At 55.1% G+C, this 15970-nt stretch overlaps 1 protein-coding gene across 1 annotated transcript in view; it reads right to left on the bottom strand.

The window, feature by feature from the left end:
- The window catches only part of JAKMIP3 (Janus kinase and microtubule interacting protein 3), a 54568-nt gene extending 46420 nt beyond the window's left edge, over window positions 1-8148 (bottom strand). Inside the window, 1 exon segment of the mRNA XM_071446464.1 lies at window positions 8005-8148. The gene's annotated coding sequence lies outside the window, so the exon portion shown is untranslated.
- Window positions 8149-15970: the final 7822 nt, after the last annotated feature.

The following is a 15970-nucleotide window of genomic DNA, read 5'->3' as shown; positions in this document are numbered from 1 at the left end:
CCAAACGCAAACAGCTGGGAGATGTCCATCAGGCTCTGGTGAAAAGCTGTTCCTGCAGCCTGGAAAACTGAGGATCAGATTATTTCAAACCTGATTTTTCATTACTAACTACCCTGGTTTAAATGACCTTTTTGTGAGACTTGCTGGGAGTCCCCTCCCTGATGCCAGCCCGCCTCTGCCCTGTTACTGACTCGGCTGAGAAACACCAGAGTAAACACAGAGCAACAACACCCTACACAAACACAGACAGTGCTATAGGAGGAGAGCAGGAGCACCCCAGCGTGGCTGGGGGAGCCATTCCCCTTCTCCAGTCCCTCCAGTTCCTGTCCAAAGTCCCTCTCCAGCTCTCCTGGAGCCCCTTTAGGCACTGGCTAAATAAACATTTCCAACTCTACAGAAAAGATCCTTTATAAAAAGGATTTTATAACAAAAGCAGCCCCTGGAAGATAAATAAAGATGAATAAAACCCTAGAAGCAAAATGTCCTCCCAGGTGATGAGCCAGAAACCCTGACCAAGCTGGCAGAACAAAGCTCCTGTTCCAGAGGAGGGACTGAGCAACAGGTGGGAAGGAAAAGGCTGCAGGCCCATGAAAAGAACTCAGAGCAGTGGGAAGCACTGGTGTGGCACGAGCCAAAGCCCGTGCCCATGGGGGTATGGAGGCACAGCCCCCAGGCCCCCAGGCATGGAGGTGACCCCGTGGAGGTGCCCTTGGCCAGGGCAGCGCTGCCAGGAGGGCTCTGCACACACCCCCTGCACAGGCTGAGGACTCTGCAGCTGTAATCTGATTGTTCAAAGCTGATTTGAGCTGAATTGCTGCACGGAGCTTTGGAGAGAGCTTGCCTGGTGTGCAGATAGCTGTGCCCTGCAGCTTCACTGAACGCATCAGTAGGAGGGAGTGAGGCCTCTTTGCACCCTGGCAGAGCCAGAGCCCGGGGCCAGAAAAGGCTGCTTCACCCTCACTTGAACAGTCCCAGTCCCAGCACCCAGGGCTGAACAAGCTGCCCAGAGCAGCTGGGGCTGCCCCTGGATCCCTGGCAGTGCCCAAGGCCAGGCTGGACACTGGGGCTGGGACCATCCTGGGACAGTGTGAGGTGTCCCTGCCATGGCTGGGGTGGCACTGGGGGGGATTTGGGGTCCCTTCCAACCCAAACCATTCTGGGATTCTCTGATGCATTTCTCTGGGAAAATCTTATTTTCAACACAAGAACTCTATAACCCTTCTTTTACCAAGACTAACAAAAAAATAAAAAAAAATTAAAAAGGGGGGGAAAGAGGAACTTCCACAGCTGCCTCTGCTTGCACTCTCCATTGGGTCACTAAAATGACTTCCTGGAGTTCACCTCTGAGGCCAAGAGACTCATTCCCAAGCGGCCTCTCCTGGCTGATGCCTCCTCTTGGGGAACCCTCCTCTGCAGGAATGTCCCCCTCAGATGTGCAGATGATCAGGAAAAGCAGCGGTGTGAAATGTGCTACATCATGGACTGGGGGAGCATTCACACCAACAGCTCCCGTTCAGGCTGGGGAAGCTGCAGAGCAGCCCTTTCCTGCACTGGGTCAGTGTGGCAGCTGGCTAATCTGGGATTTGGGTTCCGCAGTCTCTTAGCCTTCTGCATTTACTCCTTCAGGGAAAGTGATCCTCACCGAGGAAGGGCTGTGCCCATCTGGCTCCTGACCCTGCCGGGTCCTGATCACTGCTCCGGGAGCGCCACGCCGGGCCCTGCCCCGCCGGGATGCCCGAGGGGATGCTCTCTGTCCCCCCAGCCCTGAGGGGATGCCACAGGGGATGCTCTCTGTCCCCCTGCCCTGAGGGGATACCCGAGGGGATGCTCCCTGCTGGATGTGTCCCCCAGCCCCGAGGGGATGCTCCCTGTCCCCCCAGCCTGAGGGGATGCTCCCTGCTGGATGTGTCCCCCAGCCCTGAGGGGATGCTCCCTGTTCCCCCAGCCTGGGGGGATGCTCCCTCCTGGATGTGTTCCCCAGCCTGGGGGGGCACATCCAGCCTGGCTGTTCTCAGGGCACTGAGGCTCTGCAGAGCTCTGGGCACCCGGAGGGGCAGCATTAGGAGCAGCAGTGGCTGTGGCTGCTCTGCTCCGGGGGAGCCTGGGAGGTTTTTAATCAAAATGATGCACATTCCTACAGCTCATTACATCCAGGGGAGAAGTCCATGGCCAGCAAGTCCTGCCCAGGCTGCCAGCAGGCAGAGAGGCTGAGAAACGTGGGCTGTGCTGGGGCAGCAGAGTGACCTCAGGTGATGGGGAGGTGAGGGTGGAAATCTGGATCTCAGTTCCACAAGGAGACTCCAGGGTCAGACACTGCTGTGATTAACCACCCAAGAGCTGTGGAATCACGGAATATCCGAGCTGGATGTGGCCCACAGGGACCACTGAGCCCACCCCAATGCCCACCCTGGGCACCCTGAGAGCAGAGTGAGCAGTGGGATTGATGTGGGACAAAGTGCAGTCATGGTGGGGACCCAGACACAGGAGCTGCTGCTCCAGGGAGGAGATCCCAGTGTGAGCTCAGAGCAGGGGCTGGCACTGCTGGCTGTGCTGGTGACCTGGTAAAGGGCAGGCCATAAAAACCTGCTGATAACAGAGGATTATGTAGGTCAATCAGGAAAGAGGACAAGGCAGGCAAACGGAAAAAAAAAAATTAAAACAATAACCTCAAACTAGAAAAAATAGGTAACTTAGCAACACAAAATTCAATCTGTGAAAGTACAAGATAATCTACATTTAAAAATACAACAATTTGACATATCCTGCACACAGAGATTGAGGAGGAAAGATCAAGTCATCACTGAGGACATCTGCTGTGCACACAGCAATGTAAATAAGGTATTACAGAGGCAGGAGATGTGAAATCAGAGGAAAAGCATTTTGATGCTGCAGAAAGCTAAATGGTAGGCGCTCATTAATCCACTCAAACTCTCCTAAATGAAACATAATAGGTGTGGCCAGGTAATAGAAGAGTGAGGCTCTGTGATTTTTTGGAAGGACATTGAACAGGAAGTTGTTAAATGATTGATACTGTGTAGGTGGAAAGGATGTTGCAGTTAGTTTTCCGTACTAATGCAAGAACAAGAAACCACCCTGTGGGCACTGGCAGGCAATGAAATTATTTTTCCGGTGACAAGATGAATCTTTGACTTGGGATCACACACACCCTGGGAGCAGCTGTCCATGGTTCTGCTGCTCCTGGGGCCAAACCATCCCTGGGCAGGAAAAGCAGGAGCTGAGTCCCTGGGGCTGGGACCAGAGCAGCCCCCACAGGGCAGGGCAGGGGAGGGCAGGGCAGGGCAGGGCAGCTCAGCCCAGCCCAGCCCAGCCCAGTCCAGTCCAGTCCAGTCCAGTCCAGTCCAGTCCAGCCCAGCTCAGCCCAGCCCAACCCTTCCAGTCCAGCCCAGCCCAGCCCAGTCCAGCCCAGCCCAGCCCAGCCCAGCTCAGCCCAGCCCAGTCCAGCCCAGCCCAGCTCAACCCTTCCAGTCCAGCCCAGCCCAGCCCAGCCCAACCCTTCCAGTCCAGCCCAGCCTTTCCAGTCCAGTCCAGTCCAGCCCAGCCCAGCCCAGCCCAGCCTTTCCAGCCCAACGCTTCCAGCCCAGCCCAGCCCAGCCCAGCCCAGCCCAGCCCAGCCCAGCCCAGCCCAGCCCAACCCTTCCAGCCCAACCCTTCCAGTCCAGCCCAGCCTTTCCAGTCCAGTCCAGTCCAGTCCAGCCCAGTCCAGCCCAGCCCAGCCCAGCCCTTCCAGCCCAACCCTTCCAGTCCAGCCCAACCCTTCCAGTCCAGCCCAGCCCAGCCCAGCCCAGCCCAGCCCAGCCCAGCCCAGCCCTTCCAGCCCAGCCCAGCCCAGCCCTTCCAGTCCAGCCCAGCCCAGCCCAGCCCTTCCAGCCCAGCCCAGCCCAGCCCAGCCCAGCCCAGCCCAGCCCAGCCCAGCCCAGTCCAGCCCAGCCCAGCCCAGCCCAGCCCAGCCGTTCCAGCCCAGCCCAGCCCAGCTCAGCCCAGCCCAGCCCATCATCCCAACCTGCAGCAGGCAGGGCAGGCCAGGTCTGGCCCTCCCTGGTGCCTGCACTCTGCCTTTGGGGGAGAGCATTGTCCTCCTCATTTCATTGTTCCTGTGTTGAAATCCCAGCTCCTTCTTTGCTCCTGCCTGGTGCAAGGTGGAACAGGACAGATGTCCTGGGGAGAGCCCTGCTGGGCCAGGAGAAGAGGGAAGAGCCCAGAGGCTCAGGAGTGGGGCAAGGGGCTGGGGGGAGAGGCCCCAGCTGGATTCCTCAGGATGAGAGCAAGCAGCCTCAAGCTGCACCAGGGGAGGTTCAGGTTGGAGTTCAGGGAAAATTTGTACACAGAAAGGGTTGTCCAGTCCTGCCAAGGGCAGCGATGGAGTCACCATCCCTGGAAGTGTTCCAAAAATGCAGATATGGCACTTAGGGACAAGGTTTAGAGGTGAACATGGTGGTGGTGTGGGTCAATAGCTGGATTTGATGATCACCAAGGGTTTTTTCAACCTTATAAATTCTGTGACTCTATGATTCCGTGATTCTGCTCCATCCCTCAGGGATGTCAGCTCAGGCCACGGTGACCTGCAGTGCTCAGCAGCTGGAGATGGGCTGATCACCCACGGATTAGCAGCACCACAGCTCCTAAAGATGCTGAGCTTTTAAAAACTTCTAAAAGCTTATTAAAAAGTACAAGGAAAACATGTCTAACAACAATAACAACTTCAGATTTGCTTTAAAAACCAGATCTGCAATTGAAATGACCACAGATACACTGGAAATAGCAGCCTGAGAGCATTTTTCTGTCTAGATAATAATATCTTGGCAGCATTTCAACAGAACTAGAATTACTTTCAAGTGTCAGATGCCACATTTCACTGGTACTCAGGAAATGCTCCTGTGTCCCTGTCCCACCTGCAGGTCCTCTGTAAGGGAACCCTCCTGTCCTTCCTTCAGCCATCCCAGCTCGCTCCTCCCTGAATAAATTCCTCTGGATTTGACACCCAGAGGAATGTGTCAATCTGTCCTGTAGGCTCGAGGAGATAAAAAAGCTACAGGAAACAAACACCTGGGTGTTCTGCAGCCCCCGTACTGGGCATCAGCAGCCCCGGGACCGGGCATCTATAGCCCAGGACCGTGCATCTATAGCCCAGGACGGGGCATCTATAGCCCGGGACTGTGCATCTATAGCCCAGGACCGTGCATCTATAGCCCGGGACCGGGCATCTATAGCCCAGGACCGTGCATCTATAGCCCGGGACCAGGAATCTATAGACCAGGACCAGGCATCTATAGCCCAGGACCGTGCATCTATAGCCCGGGACCGGGCATCTATAGCCCAGGACTGTGCATCTATAGCCCAGGACTGTGCATCTATAGCCCGGGACCGTGCATCTATAGCCCAGGACCGTGCATCTATAGCCCAGGACCGGGCATCTATAGACCAGGACCAGGCATCTATAGCCCAGGACCGGGCATCTATAGCCCGGGACCGGGCATCTATAGCCCAGGACCGGGCATCTATAGCCCAGGACTGTGCATCTATAGCCCGGGACCGGGCATCTATAGCCCAGGACCGGGCATCTATAGCCCAGGACTGTGCATCTATAGCCTGGGACCGTGCATCTATAGCCCGGGACCGTGCATCTATAGCCCAGGACCGTGCATCTATAGCCCGGGACCGGGCATCTATAGCCCAGGACCAGGCATCTATAGCCCAGGACCGGGCATCTATAGCCCAGGACCGGGCATCTATAGCCCAGGACCAGGCATCTATAGCCCGGGACCGTGCATCTATAGCCCAGGACCAGGCATCTATAGCCCGGGACTGTTGTAGTGCGTTCTTATATTTTGTAATACCTTGAAGTAGTTGGTTTTGTATTCCCATGTTTTTCCCAAATGGTTTATCCCAGACTGCATCCCCCCCCTCCTTTTCCCTCTACTTGTGTTATCCCTTTCCTGGGATAAGACCTCCAAAACCCCCACCCTGGCTCTCTGTCAGTCACCTCGACATCCCAGCCCCCTACCTAGAAGTTTCGGTCCAAGTTGTCGAGTGATTAGCCAGGGGCCAAGGGTCAACCCCCCAAGTCCTGCCCCATACGCTGCTTTGTATGTCTGTCCCCCCAGCACCCATCCCCCAGAGATACCTATTGGTCAGTAGGATTTTATCTATGTTAGTTTCCTCCCCCCTTTAAATGTAAGCTCCGAACATCCCCCAGTGCTCTCGGCAGGAGGACCCCCTGAGGTATAGGAGCTCGCTCGGGACTCCTTAATAAAACCTTGGAATATCCCCTGCTGGGAGTCGGCCCCTTTCCTCTTCCACCGACGTCTCGGTCGTCTCTGCTGCAGCAAAGGCAACCAGCCTGAGTGCCCTCAGCACCCTCGGGGCACAGAGAGTGTCTCCCCGCAGTCGGCCGTGGTGGGGCTGCACCCCCCACTCTCTGCCGACCCGGGTAAGGCCCAGGGACAGTGAGAGGCTTGCAGAGAGACCGGGACACGGGACCGTGCATCTATAGCCCGGGACTGGGCATCTATAGCCCGGGACCGTGCATCTATAGCCCAGGACCGTGCATCTGTAGCCCAGGACCGGGCATCTATAGCCCAGGACCGGGCATCTATAGCCCAGGACCTGGCATCTATAGCCCAGGACCGGGCATCTATAGCCCAGGACCAGGCATCTATAGCCCAGGACCGGGCATCTATAGCCCAGGACCGTGCATCTATAGCCCGGGACTGTGCATCTATAGCCCGGGACTGTGCATCTATGGCCCAGGACCGGGCATCTATAGCCCAGGACCGGGCATCTATAGCCCGGGACCGTGCATCTATAGCCCAGGACCGGGCATCTATAGCCCGGGACTGTGCATCTGTAGCCCAGGACCGGGCATCTATAGCCCGGGACTGTGCATCTATAGCCCGGGACCGTGCATCTATAGCCCAGGACCGGGCATCTATAGCCCGGGACTGTGCATCTATAGCCCAGGACTGTGCATCTATAGCCCAGGACCGGGCATCTATAGCCCAGGACTGTGCATCTGTAGCCCAGGACCGTGCATCTATAGCCCAGGACCGTGCATCTATAGCCCGGGACTGTGCATCTATAGCCCAGGACTGTGCATCTATAGCCCAGGACCGGGCATCTATAGCCCGGGACCGGGCATCTATAGCCCAGGACCGTGCATCTATAGCCCAGGACCAGGCATCTATAGCCCAGGACCGTGCATCTATAGCCCAGGACCTGGCATCTATAGCCCGGGACCGTGCATCTATAGCCCGGGACCGTGCATCTATAGCCCAGGACCGGGCATCGGCAGCCCCGGGCCCGGACGGAGCTGTGAGCCTGCAGCACGCAGACCCCGGTGCCAGGCAGGGCTGGAGCAGCCCCGGGCCGTGGTTGCTCGGGGCTTTGTCCGGCGAGGACAGCCCGGAACGGGAGAGCGGCTCCGGCACAGCCTCGGCACCGGCGCTGCTGCGGGAGGAGCTCCGCCTGCCCCGGCACAGCACGGCACAGCACGGCAGAGCTGCCCGTGGCACCGGGCACGGCACGGCACGGCAGAGCTGCCCGTGGCACCGGGCACGGCTCTCCGGCCGCTCCGGAGCTGTCAGCCCGGGACAGGGCTCGGTCCTGCCCGGGACGCGCATCCCGAGCCGCTGGCAGCGCCCGCAGCCGCTCCGTGCCCCGGCCGGGCTGCCCGGGATGTGCCCGGGATGTGGCTGGGATGTGGCTGGGATGTGCCGGGGATGTGCCCGGGCTGTACCCGGGCTGTACCCGGGATGCGTTCGGGATGTCCCCGGGATGTGGCCAGGATGTGCCCGGGCTGTCCCCGGGCTGTCCCCGGAATGTGCCAGGATGTGCCTCGGCACAGCCGTGCCACCCCCACCCTGCGGGCCACCAGGGCCGCCGCACGTTCCCACGGACGCGTTCAACTTACGGAGCCCTTTAATGAGATTTAAAACATCATTTCAGGCCAGAAAAGCACCGGGCGGGATCCCGGAGCCCTCCGCTCACCTCAGCCCAACTCCAGCGGCGGCGGCTCCCGGCTTGTCACGGCTCCAGCTCCGAGGGGCTGTGACTCAGCAAAGGAGCAGCTTTTTATTTTTCAGATGGAACTTACCAAACCGTGCCAGTATTACGGGGAGGATCTGCTTCCTGGATCCACCGCTCTGCCAGCCTCTCCCGAGGTATTTCCACAGAACCCTCCCCATCTGGCCACGTTACGACAACAGGAAACGGTTTCTTGGGGGAAAAAAATCAAATGCAAAGCCTGCCTGGGAACCGGGGCCGAGCGAGCAGGGAGAGACTGCCAGGCTCCACCTGCGGCGGAGGGAAAAGCAAAGGTGGCGCCCGTGTCACTGCCAGCCGGGAGCGGGGCTGCTGCCAGCCGGACAGACAGACAGACAGACAGCCCGGAGCTGCGGGTGCCCGCGCCGGGCGGGAACGGGAACGGGCAAGGGGATCGGGATGGGGATGGGAACGGGAACGGGGATGGGAATGGGAATGGGGATGGGGACTGGAATGGGGATAGAAATGGGGATGGGAACGGGACTGGGGATGGGGATGGGAACAGGAATGGGGATCTCGATGGGAATGGGAATGGGAACTGGAATAGGAACGGGAATGGGAATGGGAACAGGAATGGGAACAGGGATGGGAACAGGGATGGGAACAGGAATGGGAACAGGGATGGGAACAGGAATGGGAACAGGAATGGGAACAGGGATGGGAACGGGAATGGGAACGGGAACAGGAACAGGAACAGGAATGGGAGCCCCTGCCCAGGGAGCCCTGCCCCAGGAGCCCTGGCAGGCTGGCAGGGATGCCAAGCGCCCCACAAGTGAGGCTGGCTCGGGAGGATCCCTCTGGCCCTTCCACAGGCTGCAGGATCCCCCTGGATGAGACCAGGCAGGGCAAGAGCTCCTCACCCCAAGCACAGCCCTGAGCCACGGGCCAGAGCCACCGCATCCCCGGGCTCTGCACTGCCCACAGCAGGGAGGGACAGCCCAGGGGGTCCCTGAGCGGGGTCCCAGGGGAGCTGGGAAGGGCTGGGATCCCCGTCTGCCCCAGGCTGAGCCTGGGCACAACCCCTCTGGGTGCCCCGTTTGTGCCTCTGGCCCAGCCCGAGCCCCAGCAGCCCAGCAGCAGCAGCTGGCCCAGCCCATGAACCCCCAGCCCCTGCCAGGGCAGCCCAGCTCTGGCCCCACCCCACACCTGGGCAGGTGTCTGCAGAAGGGCCACAGGAGGCCCAGCAGCCCGGGCCGGACACACGGACACTGTCCTGTCCCTGCTCAGCCCTGCCCTGCCCCTGGCATTTGTGCCCAGAGAAATGCTCAGCCTGCTCCTGTGGAGAGGGAGAGCTGCAAGCTGCTTCCAGAATGATCCAACTCCAACCAGAACTGCTCCAGAGTCCAGCCTGGGACAAATTAGCAAACACGCCCTTTAATTACAGAAAGCTTTTCCCTTCGATTTTTAATTAGAAGCAGGAATGCAGATGCCATTCACATAAAAGGACAGTCTTGTTTTCCTTCCTGTGCTGGCACCAAACCCCAAACACATCCTGCAAATTTCCATGGATTTAACAAAGTCCTTGAGGTTACAGAGCTTCTGACCACCAGGGTTTGAGATACAGGGTGCTCCAGCAGCAGCCAAGAGTTGGTGAAGAAGAGATACAGAAGACATACATATAGAAGAGATACACAGAGAATTCTGACATCTCTGCAGACATAAATCTGTTCAAACCACTAAAATATTAGTGACCATCAGGTACAGTTTTCAGGTGTGAACCAATGAACAGCATCTTCTTTCAAAAGAGAAATACAAGGTGCAGTTGAGAGTTTCAGAATGGATTCAATGAGTGAATGAGTAAGGAAGCAGAAGAATGAAATTTTCATGTCATGCAGGAGACATGAGGTGAACACTTCAATAAAAAAATAATAAAACCAGAAGAGAAAAAATCAATATTAGCCTGAAGCACAAGAGAATCCCAATTTAAAAGAGCCTGCAAAGCCCCAGGAGAGCAGGGCTGGCTGTGCTGCTCACAGCAGCTCTGTGCACTGGCCTGGCTTCAAAGGGAAGGGGGCACCAGCCCCCCAGGCCAGAACCAGCACACTGCCCCTAATTACACACCTGTAATTACTGCCCCAGACACAGCAGCCCCGGGGAGGGGAGACAGACCCCAGGAAAGGCTGCAGCCTCTCCATCCAAACTCAGCCATTTCTTGCAGCAGCCTGACCCTTGTGTTTGTTATATCCTTAAAATCCCAGGCTGGTTTGGGTTGAAAAGGAACTCAAAGCTCCTCTCACTCCACCCCACCATGGCAGGGACACCTTCCACCATCCCAGGCAGAATGTCCAACCTGCCTTTGGACACTTCCACCCCATGCCATGGGCTGGGAACGCTCCAGCAGAGCAGGAAACAAACTGGAGGGGATGGAAGTGAAATGCCCTGTTTGGAGGTGATCAGGGGCTTTCAGTGCCCTGTTTCCCTGCCCTGCTCCCTTTAGTGCAGGATTTAAACCAGAGGGGATGGAAGTGAAATGCCCTGTTTGGAGCTGAACAGAGGATTTCAGTGCCCAGAGTCTGCCCTGCTCCCTTTAGTGCAGGATTTAAACCAGAGGGGATGGAAGTGAAATGCCCAGTTTGGAGCTGAACAGAGGATTTCAGTGCCCTGTTTCCCTGCCCTGCTCCCCTTTAGTGCAGGATATAAACCAGAGGGGATGGAAGTGAAATGCCCTGTTTGGAGGTGATCAGGGGCTTTCAGTGCCCCATTTCCCTGCCCTGCTCCCCTTTAGTGCAGGATTTAAACCAGAGGGGATGGAAGTGAAATGCGCTGTTTGGAGGTGATCAGGGGCTTTCAGTGCCCCGTTTCCCTGCCCTGCTCCCCTTTAGTGCAGGATTTAAACCAGAGGGGATGGAAGTGAAATGCGCTGTTTGGAGGTGATCAGGGGCTTTCAGTGCCCCGTTTCCCTGCCCTGTGCAGGCAAGGCCTGTCCCCAGCAGCCCCAGTGGGATGCCAGGGCCCTGCTTGTCCCTGCACAGTGACACATCCCTCTCCTCACTGCATCACTGAAAACCCCACTTTCTTTGCTGTCAAACGGGCTGGTGCCAAGCAGATTTTGAAAACAGCCCATGCTCAGGAGCAGCTTCCCCAGGCATGGCTGGAGCCGCTGCTGTTGCCATGGAGGCCAAACCTGCTGCTCTTCTGTCTTTTCCCTTCCTGTGAAAAAAGGGCAAAAGCTGCTGCAGAGCAGTGACTGAGCTTTCCAGGGAGCCCCACAGGCTGCAGGCACAAGGCACTGTCTGACACACAGCATCACAGAATCCTTTAGCCTGGAAATGCCCTCCCAGCCCATGGAGGCCCAGCTGTGCCCACCTTGTCCCCATGCCAGAGCTCTGAGTGCCACCTCCAGGTGACACCTCCAGGGATGGGGACCCCACCACCCCACACAGCTGCTGGGGCGAACTTTGCTGCCTGGAGCATTTTTTGGTGATGGATTTATTTCTCAATCCTTTTAGTCAAAACATTAAGATGAGGAATTGAGATGCTGTCAAAAATGAAACTGAAATGCTTTAGAATGGCATTTGAATTTTTAGAAGCACTTATGTTTAATTAAAATCAAAAATTTTAAAGTCCTGGTTTGCAACTGGAGCCCCTCTGCAGCCAGGCTGGGACACCTGGGGGGAGGCTCACCTGGACAGGAGCAGCTCCAGGGAGAGCTCAGAGCCCCTGCAGGGCCTGAAGGGGCTCCAGGAGAGCTGCAGAGGGACTGGGGACAAGGATGGAGGGACAGGAGCCAGGGAATGGCTGCCAGTGCCAGAGGGCAGGGATGGATGGGAGATTGGGAATTGGGAATTGTTCCCTGGCAGGGTGGGCAGCCCTGGCACAGGTGCCCAGAGCAGCTGGGGCTGCCCCTGGATCCCTGGCAGTGCCCAAGGCCAGGCTGGACACTGGGGCTGGGAGCCCCTGGGACAGTGGGAGGTGTCCCTGCCATGGCTGGGGTGGCACTGGGGGGATTTGAGGTCAACTTTGAGGAAAGCTCCTTACTCAGCCAGCAAGGAGGATGGGGTTTTTCTGCTGTTGCCAAAGAGAAGGGAGCTATAAATGTTGTTCTTTCTCCTTTATCATCTCTGATGACTTAGCATCAAATGCTAAAAATAATTTTTATGCTTCATCTTCAAAGTCGATGTGTTGCAGTTTTTTTTTAAAAAAACCAAAACAAATCCTATATCCCAGCGAGAATATTACCAATATTTCAGGATCCAAATGAGACTTTCTGAAGACGTGCTGCAGGGCTGCCAAATGTGGCATTTCACACAGAGCTTCCCTCTCCGAGCGCCCTCCCAGCCCTCTGCTGACGAGGAGACAGAGCTGGGACAGTGACACGTTTGTGAGGGCAGGCTGGCTTCCAGAGCTCCCTGCTCTGAGGCAGGGCTGCGAGGCACGGGCCTGGGGGCTGCACAGCAAATCACACAGGCTCTGGTCCCCAGGGGGAAGCTTGGCCCAGCCAGCTCCCCACTCCACATTTCTGACGCTCAGTGCACTTTATTGTCAGCAGTGGGCAGGACACAAGGCACACCCAGCACGGGGCTTGAGCAGGGGAACACAACAGCAGAGAAATGACAACTGGTCTAACAAATGACTCCCACCAGGCTGCACGGCTGATGGCCTCGATTTAGATGTAACAAAGCTGATCTGGGTGATAAAGAACATGAAAAAACATCTCCGAAAATGTTACTCTACGTGAGCCAAGCCAGCTTGGAATTCAGGACTCCAGGGGAAGTGGAAGGCCCTGAGTTGGCACGCATGTTACTTTAAATAGATGAGTGTCATTAATATGAAATAAGCAGCCATGGAATGAAGTTCCTGAAGCCACAAGTACGGCACCCCTCAGGGAGAGCACCCTGGTCACAGCCAGGGCTCATCAGGGACTGAACCACGCAGAGCCTCTGAGTGCTGATGGACAGCAGCACCTCCAAACTCCATCCCAAAGCTGCAGCTGTGGTTTTAACAAGCCCTTGGGTCCCAGACTGGGGATGTGTCACTGTCATATTTTCTGAAAAATCCCTTTGCCAGGATTTCTTCTCCTGGGAAGCTTCAGCTTCTCCATGTTTTGCTCCTCTAGAATGTGATTGGCAGAATTGCTTATCCAGCATGTGAATTATTTTTAATTAATGACCAATCACAGCCAGCTGTGTTGGGTTTTCTGAGTCTGTCACGAGTTTTTATGATCATTCTTATTTAGCCTTCTGATGTCTCCTTTCTCTTCCTTTAGCATAGTTTTAGTATATAATTATAATATAATAATTAATATAATAATTAATATAATAATTAATATAATATAATATAATATAATATAATATAATATAATATCAACCTTCTGAGAACTTGGAGTCAATTCTCATCTCTCACCTTATCCTGGAGACGCTCACAACAGCACCACAAAAATTAATAACCACAGGGATGTGTGAGTACATCCCTGCCTGTGCAGACATCCCTGCCTGGAGCTACGTCTGCTCACTGCCACTCCCTGATACCCTGTGCAGACTGAGGGAAACACAAGCAGGAGAGGAAATATTCCTGCCTGGGTAATGCTCTTCAGTCTCAAGTCAGTTGTTGACTGGCTTATTTTTAAACAACAGCAACGATATTTTCAGCAGAGCATTTATTTCCCTTTGGTCTCCCAGGTTTATGCAGAACACCGAGTTAACCAACAGCTTGTTCCCCCCATGGAACTGTTACTGCTCCTACAGTAAACCACCCATCCCACCCTGCCCAACCTCCCAAAACACCAAAACAGCTTTGAGGGGAAAGACCATGTTTGTACTTGTCTGCTCCTGCTCTGGGTGCTAACTCTGACACCAGCCTTAGTGACTCTCCCCACCCCTGTGCCCCTGCTTTTCCTGCCTCAGCATCCATTCCCACCTCTTTTCCTGCAGCACAACTCTAGGAAGGCTTTAAGCATTCCTGGCTTTGCATTCCTCTTCATATCCATGATATATCCTATTTGCTGCATCCCTTGCTTCTCCACTATGTTTTGTTACTCGATTTGTGGCTGTAAAACCTTATCAGGCCAAAGCCATGTCAGTCCTAGGACACACACTGATATTTTAGTAAGAGGGGAATTAAAAAAAAAAAAAAATCCTGACCAAAGAAAGCAAAAACTGGCCTTTGTTGAGGAAGTGCTGCCTGGCAGAGCTCCCTCAGGCTGGAAGCAGGTCAGGCTGCTGGGCCTGCTGGGTGACTGACAGGTAACAAGGGGCACCCAGCAAGCAGCAGCTCCTTTAGCTCCTGCTACACCTGAGTGTGTCCTAGGGGAATAAAACCTGATGGGATTCCCTTCCACTGCCCAGGGAGGGGCTGCAGGCTGGGCCAGCTGAGCTGGAACCACCAACAGGGACAGCCCAGCCAGGAACATGAGCTGGGGGCATAGCAAAGCCACTTTCTGCAGCTTAAAGTGACCTTTTGAAGAGCCCCTGTGGGCACATGACCTTGTCAAGGTCAGTGGCCACAGCAGCAGTGCAATAGCTCCAGCCTCAGGAGCTCTGCTGGATTTGAGGACAGCCAGGGCTCCACACCCTGCTCTGGCTGCGTGTTTGAGGACACCCATTTATCCCCCAGACGTTCTCCCAAGCCCTTCCCAGCTGCCTGTCCTCAGGCAGTGCCTCTGCTCCACAGATGAAATCCATTGAACCCTCATCTGGATTCCACACCAGCAGTGAATAACAAATCCTGGTCACGTGTGCCTGGAAGGAGCTGCGGGTCTGCACAGCAGTGAGGGGACTCTCTAAAATCTGCCACCATGTCATTCCCCCTTAGAGCCACTTCTACAGAGTTCTGTTCAACTCTGAGACCTCTGGGGGCTTGTTTGGGCACGGCACGTTTGGCTGTGGTTGCAGAGGAAAATCAGGAAATTGCTTTCCAGGTGAAGTGAGTGCTAGAAATGGATTAGCATTTTGGCACTACAGCAGCCAGCACTCAGTGCTCTGGGAGAAGGAAGCTCTCTTCTCCTCTGCATGCAGGTACCTGCTCCTGGCCCACTGTGGGCAAATAAAGACAGCATCCCACGAGTGATTTCCTTTGGATTGCTGAAATTTTGGCTAGTATTTGTCTGCTTTTACCATAAAATATATTCATACAAGTGTTCTTATGTGTCTTAAAATTGTTCAGTGCTGTTAGAGTCTCGCTCCCAGACTGGTGGATGGGTTCAAATCCTACATCCCAGTCAACCAGGATGTGTAAAATTTTTAGGACTTGCTTTTGAAATTATTTTTCCATTTAAGCCAAGCCGCTGTTCCTGATCATACATGAAGAGCTGCAGCACAGAAGGCGACAAGCTGAGAACACATGTTTTAGGGGAAAATGTTAAAGGTCATTATTTAAAGGCCTTCACTTGTTAACATGCATTTGCTGATGCTACTTTGAATTCAAGCCATCTGCAATAAAAAGTAATATTTTAGAGATGCATTTTAAGGAAAAAAAGCAAAGTTTTACTCGTCATGTAAACTGACAGTGCATTGGGAAACTTGGTGAAACTTCACCACGTGGGAGGTGTTGACAACTGAGCATATACCAAGGGAGGGATTTACAGGCACACAGTTCCACAAATACACCCCAGACTGGTATTTGTCAAGACAACCCATGAGCCTTCAGCACATTCTTTAAAGCCTTACTCAAGTGGGGTGTTATTTTCTCCATCACGGCCCTGGTGACAAATGCGCTTTCCTGTGGCCTCGCACTGGTCCCACTGGCCTCTTAAGCACCACTGCAAACACCAAAATTCCTACCAGTCTGGCATTTGCAGGTGAAGAACAAGGGGTTATGGGTCAGGAAGCTGCCAAGGGCCAACATAAACCTGGCAGAAATTCCACTGCAAAGTAAAGCCCTGAGAAACTTTCAGTTTTGAGCATGTATTAAGTGCAGAGAGCCCTTACACAGAGAGAGGAGCCCAGGTGCAGAGGGGTGGCAGGTTAAGGATGCT

Source organism: Agelaius tricolor, unplaced genomic scaffold (assembly GCF_023055355.1).
Source record: "Agelaius tricolor isolate 1412-34295 unplaced genomic scaffold, bAgeTri1.0.p SCAF_22, whole genome shotgun sequence".
In the NCBI taxonomy this organism is placed as follows: domain Eukaryota; kingdom Metazoa; phylum Chordata; class Aves; order Passeriformes; family Icteridae; genus Agelaius; species Agelaius tricolor.
This window is presented reverse-complemented; position numbering and strand designations above follow the sequence as displayed.